This window comes from Myotis yumanensis, unplaced genomic scaffold (genome assembly GCF_028538775.1).
Source record: "Myotis yumanensis isolate MYYU_CA2020_CCGP unplaced genomic scaffold, mMyoYum1.0.hap1 SCAF_4, whole genome shotgun sequence".
Lineage (NCBI taxonomy): Eukaryota > Metazoa > Chordata > Mammalia > Chiroptera > Vespertilionidae > Myotis > Myotis yumanensis.
The window spans coordinates 57,466,943-57,474,936 of record NW_027223755.1 but is presented as its reverse complement, the minus strand read 5'-3'; the positions used below and the strand labels follow the sequence as shown (position 1 = coordinate 57,474,936).

The window sequence follows — 7,994 nt, the reverse complement described above, 5'->3', positions numbered from 1 at the left end:
TAATTTTCAACGTACTGTTACTTCTTTTCTGAAATAGTTGTCCCAATTAATTTGCTGAATATAGGACATCTAATGAGCCGGAGTGTTCATGCTATTTGAATGCACTAAGAACACGGGTTTGTTTGCTGTACTTTATATTCCTTTCAGCAAAAAGAGAATTATTTCTGTTGACCATTTTCAAAAAACCTGTGCTTTTAGAGTTTTATAAATGGAGGTTTTTATTATATTTTCATTTTTACTAGCCTTGAAAATTAGGCTAAAATGATATCCCCATTTTATTGAGTGGTTCAAAATCTATATGTCTCCTCTGAAAACAACTAAATACTATGTTTTGGTAATCACTCGGATGACAGTGAATGAATAGACCAAACTAAATGAGACAAAGCCAATGTTATATCTCTTTGTATATCTGCATCAGAGTTCTTTCTAGCACAATGGATTTCTCTCCAACTGCTTTATGTCAGGAGTGTTGTCTAAGGGTACAATTCTGAATCTAAGTTCCCAAAGTTAATGACTTTGACTTCATAGGAACTAACAAAATATACTATGTTAATGATTAAAATAATTATTTAGGGCAACTTTAAAAATTAAAGATTGGAAGAAATTTCCTTCCCCTTTCTATTATACAATAACTAGGGGCCCAGTGCACAAATACGTGCACCTTGAAATTAACTATAGACTATGAGGCTGCGGTGGGCATAGGGATGGGTTTCGACTCATCCTCCACACTCTCACCGGCCCCAGGTCCCCAGTCTGCCAGCAGCCCCGCTCCCTCTGCCACAATTCCCATGCACTGACAGTGCCAGCTGTGCTCACACCCGCTGATGGTGTGGAGCAATTGGGGCCGGCACTGTCAGTGGGTGCAAGCGGCAGCTGCTGCCCCTATTGCCCCTCAGGAACAGGGGGAGGTGGAGCAGCCCTGAAGGGTGATCAGGGCCAGCAGCCACGCTTGCACCCACTGACAGCACCGAGCGATTGGGCCAGCACTGGGCGCTGGCAGTAGGTGTGAGTGGCAGCTCTGGCGCAGGCAATGGGTGCGAGTGGGGCTGGTGCCGGCAGCAGGTATAAGTGCTGTGCGAGACGGCAGCATGCGGGAGCAAAGAATTTTCAGTAACCACCAGAGGTTCGCCTCAATGACAGCAACTGGTGCCCCACCTTGGTATGGTGCCCCTGCTCACCTGCTCCGCCATCCTGCTGTGGCAGATGCCCGCCATGTTCCACACGCGCACCCTGGTGGTCAGCTCATATCATAGCAACTGTTCAGTTGTTCTGCTGTTCAGTCTATTTGCATATTAGCCTTTTATTATATAGGATTGGTAAGTATTTTTTAAACACGTCAGTAAATAAAATGTTTGGATCTCCTAGAGAGAAGAAATATTCAAAGAACTTTATTTTATTTTATTTTATTTCATTTCATTTTGTGACTGAGAAAATCACTTTATTTTGTTGGGGTGGGGGGGAGGTATCCAGCCTCAGAACTTCTGGAACTGCTTCTTGGTGCCGGGGGCCTTGGTGACCTTGAGCACGTTGAGGCGCACAGTCTTGCTCTGGGGCGGCACTCACCCAGGGTGACAATGTCGCCCGATCTGGACATCTCTGAAGCAGGGGACAGGTGCACTGACCTGTCCTTGTGGTGCTTCTCAAAGCGGTTGTACTTCCGTATGAAGTGGAGGTGGTCTCGGTGGGTGACAGTGGTCCTCTGCCTCTTCATCTTGGTCACTGCGCTGGACAAGATGAGCCCTCAGATGGAGACATTACCAGTAAAGGGGCATTTCTTGTCAATATAGGTGCCCTCAATGGTCTCCTTGAATCCCAGGCCGATGTTCTTGTAGTATCGAGGTAGCTTCTCCTTGCCAGTTTCTCCAAGGAGGACCCTCTTCTTATTTTGAATGATGGTGGGCTGCTTTTGGTAGGCTCGCTCTGTCTGAATGTCTGCCTACTTCGTGGCCACTTGAAAAAAAGTCAAAGAAGCTTCCTAATTCTATAAAGTTAATGCTTATTATTAATTTATTATTTAATTACTTTTCTTTCAAAATGCCATGTTATCTATCCCTTTGATCATCACTTTTTGAGACTATTCACTGGTGAATTTTTATAGGAAAAATAATTTAACAGGCCATTAAAAATATAAACTTTCAAAAACTATTTAAATATAAACTCTGAAAAACTATTTTTTTTTACTTCAAAGTGATCTGACCATAGCAATATTCAATTTCTTAAGTTTAGTAGATATAAAGCAAGTTTCATATCTCACCTGAATAGGTATTCCAGCTCTCTGCTAATGAGGTCACTGCCTTATACACTTATAAAAATTTAAGCAGTGATTCAAAAATTTCTACTGCCTTCCACTCACAGCATTGGTTTAGAACAGTCAGATTTGACTATACCTTTTCTTCTCTGTCTGTGAGGAAACTTGTCTCCCTCTTTTATATGTTAGGCAATTGGCAGTAATGACCAGTAGATACAACCTCTCTTTCACCCTTGGAGTTTGAGATGCAGCCATCCTCTGTTCCCAACAGAGGTATTACAAAGCAGACTTTAAACACGCTTGCTCAGTAATGGTTGACAAGTGCAGATATGCAAAGACAGTGTAAGCAGTGCCACTGAGAAAATGAACAATTTCTTGGTCTATCAAAGTTATACCAAGGGCTCTATGACCCAGGGAACCAAATATGAAATCCATGAGATTTACAAAATCCCTTTATCTCAACTCGCAAATTCTTTTTCTCTTTCTAAAGATATAAGATTTTCACTGTCCAATGTCTTGAAAATCTATGTTACAGAATGTGTTCTCACAGAAATCTCAACACTTCATCCCACCCCTGTCAACTTGAGCCATCCACACCTCCTGTGTCAAGAATTTCTAGCTTATCTTTCCTTGCTCAACTTTTCTCTACAGAATATACCAGCACATTTTATTAATACTCTTCCTCTCATTACCTCTCAATTCTGCATCATAAAAAGCCAAAACTCTGTTTGCAAAGTTTAAAACAGAAGCAATTGAGTAGAAAATTTAGAAAAAGGGAAAATGAAATTGTTAATATATTTGTTTCCTATTAAGGTTATTTTTGTGGAGGGCTGTTGGTTGTATGTAATATACTTTACATTTGGTGACCTGTAGCCAAGTGAAGAATCCTGGAAATAGCAACTTTGAAGTTCACAGTAGGTATGGATAATCTTCACACTGCTAAGGAAAAAGTGCCAGGGTAACTGTCCTTATGTCATTAGGCAAAATCAAAATTCCATTTCTAATTTCTGTGAACCTTTACTGAACTTTGGAAATCTTTTTCTCAGTAGTGGAAAATAAATAAAACATGTAAAACAGATTATCAATTAAATCTGCCACTTTGTACCATACAACCCAATTTTTCTTTAATACGTTTCATAGGTCAAAAGCTCTCACATGAGCTAATCAGAAATTTCTGAGCAGGTGATCACATGAACACTCAAAGTCAATCGAGCAGTGCAATATGAAATTAAACTCCATATTTACACACATATCCTTTATTAGACATGTATTTACTCAAATTATAGAGTATATTGAAATGCATGCTATCTCTTTTTAAAGTAAAGAATACCTTCATGAATTTCTGTGGTAAAAGTGCTGTTTTTCTGAGCTCAAGCAAATTCATATTTTCATCACCAAAGTGAGCATCATTGTTTCCAATTAAAGTTGCTTATCTTGTCAGGGAGGCAAATTTTAGACTTATGCCCAGAAGTAGTTAAGAATGTTGAAAATACAGTGATGTCAGTTGTGTTAAGTAGAATTTAGAGACAGAAAGTTTCATGAATGTCCCCAAATTTTTTATTTTTTTATTTTTGGGGATTTTATTTCATGCGTATAAAATGACACCATGTACTTCTCTAGCATGAGCTGGAGTTATTTATCTAAGTGTATATAAAATACTGCTTAAATAATCGTGCAGAATATATATGGATATATTTCTAAATTATTTTCCATTACATATGTTTATTTGTCCATTTGTTTATTAATGATACACTATCTTGATTATCGTAGCTTTATAGAAGTCTTGGAGTCATATAGTTTGAGAACTATTTTTTTAACCAGATTTTTTTGTTAATATATAATCTTTAAATAATGAAATTAAGAGAAAAGCAAAATTATATTTTTCAGACATTTGTTTATATTCTTGTTTTGAGAATTAAATATAGAGTTAAAAATATTTATCCATGGACTTGTGCATTTAGATAAATATTTCTGAAATGCATAGATAAACAGAAGAATGCTTGCTTCCTATTCCATTATTAGAAGACCATATTAAAAATTAAGCGCTTCAACATATGGATGAAACAAAAAAATTAATTAATTAATTTAATTCAGATATGGTGTTGGATTATAGTACATTAACTTTTATGCAGCTCTTCCTAAATGCTCTGTGACTCCTTTAGTAGGAAATGAAAATCCAGGGGCACCTGTGATGTTACCATTTCTAGTGCACTGTTTTCTTTTATATCTCAGCAATCGAGTTGAGATTCTTAGATACTGAGCTACCAAACTAATATTTAATCTCAGGTGCTGTTCTATGTTTTTGTTACAAGCACTTGTGAAGAGCTACACAACTCAAAATATCGGGTCTATAAACCTTTAGGAATAATGTTTGGGAACCAGAGCAACTTTAAGATAGTATAGTTGATACAGCTGAATTAAAATTGAATAGGTAGTAAAGCAGCATTAATTCAGTCTTCTAGTAGGAAACTAAAACCACAGGAAAGGCTGGTTGATATTGGGATTTACTCCATGTATTTAACAAATTTTATTTAGCAGTTGAGTTCTATAAACATGTTAGATTAACATTTATTAAACTATTTATGACAATAAAAATTGCCCAAATACTTTAGCAGATCACATTGCAGATAAATAAAGCACAGTATGTTTATTAATAAATATGATTGCATTGAAAAATTATGTCTTCAAATATTTTATAATTTATAGCCGTTAGAGTAAAGGATTAATTTTACATCCTGCTTTTAGTGATATTTTACTGTATTGCCTACCTACACTTTATAACATTGAATATATTTTTATTGCCAACTGACGGTAACCATTAACTCATTCATATTCATTTGTATAATGTATACATTTAAAAATTATTTTAAAAGAAGAAAATAATTCATCATGCAACACAAAGCAATTTTTTACTATTGATTTAGTATATTTCTGAGGAATTATATTAATAGAGAAAATTCTATCTAAGTATATAGTAGGTGATAATTATTTAAAAGGAAGGCCTTTATAGCTTACTCTAACAATAGGAACAGATTAATCATTCAATATTAATTTGTGAAAATTAATTTGAATAATTCTCTTGCTAATTTGTTCACAAAACAGGAAGATGATGAGTTCTCCTCAGTGTTTTTCATTTCATTCAATACTTTGATGTACTTAAAAGGTAACTATGAAATGGGCATTTATTCAAGTTTTTGATCTTTATAATAGAGACATTTTCAAATCATTTAAAAAATTTTAGAAAAAAAAACTGTGACCGTATTATACTTAGATTATCCTATATAATAAAAGGGTTATATGCAAATCAACCAAACGACAGAACGACCGGTAGCTATGACGTGTACTGACCACCAGGAGGCAGACGCTCAACACAGGAACTGCTCCCTGGTGGTCAGTGTGCTCCCACAGGGGAGGCGCCACTCAGCCACAAGCCAGACTAAGGGCTGGCAAGTGCAGTGGCGGTGGGGTGGTGAGAGCCTCTCTAGCCTCCCCAGCAGTGCTAGGGATTTCTTATATAACCAGGCTGAGGGAACCCCTCCACACCCGAGTGCATGAATGTCATGCACTGGCCTCTAGTTATAACATAAAATAAATTTAAAATAATATCTACACCAATAAAAGAGAAACATGCAAATTGACCATCTCTCTGCTATGCCCACCAGCCAATCAGAGTGATATGCAAATTAACCCAACAAAGATGGTGGTTAATTTGCATACACAGGCTCCGAGTGAAGGCTGAAGACAGCGTAGAAGGAAGCCAAGCGCTACAGAAGGGAGCGAAGTGGCGGAGAAGGGAACAAAGTGGAGGCAGCGGAGAAGGAAGCGGAGCTGAGGAAGCGGAGACAGGAGTGGATCTGAGGCAGCGGACATGGGAGGGAGCGAGGCAGCAGAGACTGGAGGGAGCGAAGTGGCGGAGAAGTGAGGGAGCAAGGCAGTGGCCATGGGAGGGAGTGAAGCGGTAGACACGGGAGGAAGTGAGGCAGCAGAGAAGGGAGAGAGAGAAGCGGCGGAGAAGCAGGGGAGCCCAGGCAGTGGAGATGGGAGGGAGCCAAGGCAACAAAGACAGGAGGGAGCAGGTGGTGGAGAAGGGAGGGAGCCGAGGCAACAAAGACAGGAGGGAGCGAGGCAGCGGACATGGGAGGAAGCGAAGCAGCAGAGAAGGGAGGTTGTTGAGGCTGCAGAGATGGGAGGGAGCGAGGTGGCGAAGACGGGAGGGAGCGAGGCAGCAGAGATGCTTCGCTCTGGCCTCAGGAAGCCCTATTCTTGCAGGAATAGGCCCGAGGAAGCCCTATTGCAGGAATCTTCCTGCAACGGGCCTCTAGTGTAACTATAAAAAGCCATAAAGATTTCCCCTGCAAGATGAAGCAAAACTATAATTAAGACTTAAAAAAATGATTAGAGCCCTAACTGGTTTGGCTCAGTGGGTAGAGCATCAGCCTGCAGACTGAAGGGTCCTGGGTTTGATTCTGGTTAAGGGCATGTACCTTGGTTGCAGGCACATCTCCAGGAGGGGGTGTGCAGGAGGCAGCTGATCGATGTTTCTCTCTCATCGATGTTTCTAGCTCTCTATCCCTCTCCCTCTCTGTGAAAAATTAATAAAATATATTTTTAAAAATGGTTAGAAATGTTGCAAGTGTGTATTAGGGTGACCCTGTAAATTGCAAAGTAAATCAGAAGTAACTTAAATCATCAGATAGGCGAAGATTATTCATGGTCCATGGGCATGCTGCTTCTATAGAATCCAATATTTCAAACTCAGCAATTTGGTGATAAAAGAGTTTTCTTTTGCTCATGTTAATTCAACATCTACAAACAAATCTGGCAATAAAATTTATTATGTAACTGGATAATTATAAAGGCATTAGGGGTATCTTTATTCTTTATTAATCTAACTAGAGGCTCGGTGCATGAAAATTCATGCACTGGAGAGGGCGGGTCCCTCAGCCTGGCCTGCCCCCTCTCACAGTCCCGGAGCCCTCAGGGGCAGGAGATGACCCGGCGATCAGAGGAAGGTGACGCTCCGTCACACATCTGCTGCTGCCACTGCCAGTAGCACAAGCCTCGGCTGGCCCTGGTTACCTGACCTCGGGCGGCCCTGGGCAGCTGGGTGGCTGAGGGGACTGGGGGTGTCTGGAGGCAGGCCTAACCTTGCTGTGTACCTCCCACCCCGGCAGGGTTGAGGGGACTGGGCACCACCATCTTGTGGCTGTGGGTGCTGCTATCTTTGAGGGTGGGGCAGTCAATTAGCATATTCCCTCCTTATTGGCTGTGGGTGCCGCCATCTTTGCAATGGTGTGAGGGTCAATTAGCATATTCCTTCTTTATTAGATAGGATAGTTAATATGAATAAGCCTCTTCTGCCATATTCCACAAATTTTTATAAAAATTTTTTATATACTACTAATAAGTAGTCAGTGCCCTCAGCATAAATATGTTACTTTCTTAGCTGTCCTCAAAATCAGTTTAGACCCTGGTAAGATAATCCTCAAAGGAATGACTTCTTTCTGTTTGGTCCCTGTCTGTGGTGCATGCCTCAGTTTTTTTGAGCTCTACATATCTCATCACTCACTCAAATGAATACCATGGTAGATTAGGGAGGCCTTCTAGGGGTTTGCCAGTTCCCTTTCAAGGGGAATGGACAGTAAGCAAACTAAAACCAGCAGGTCAAATCCGGCCTGCTTCCTGTTTTTGTAAATAAAGTTTTGTTAGAACACAGCCACATCCTTCTGTTTATATATGGCCTAAG

The 7,994-nt window shown here is 39.9% G+C and overlaps 1 pseudogene; it reads right to left on the bottom strand.

The window, feature by feature from the left end:
• Window positions 1–1,472: 1,472 nt before the first annotated feature.
• Window positions 1,473–7,994, bottom strand: part of LOC139009431 (small ribosomal subunit protein uS17-like) — a 41,837-nt pseudogene continuing 35,315 nt past the window's right edge.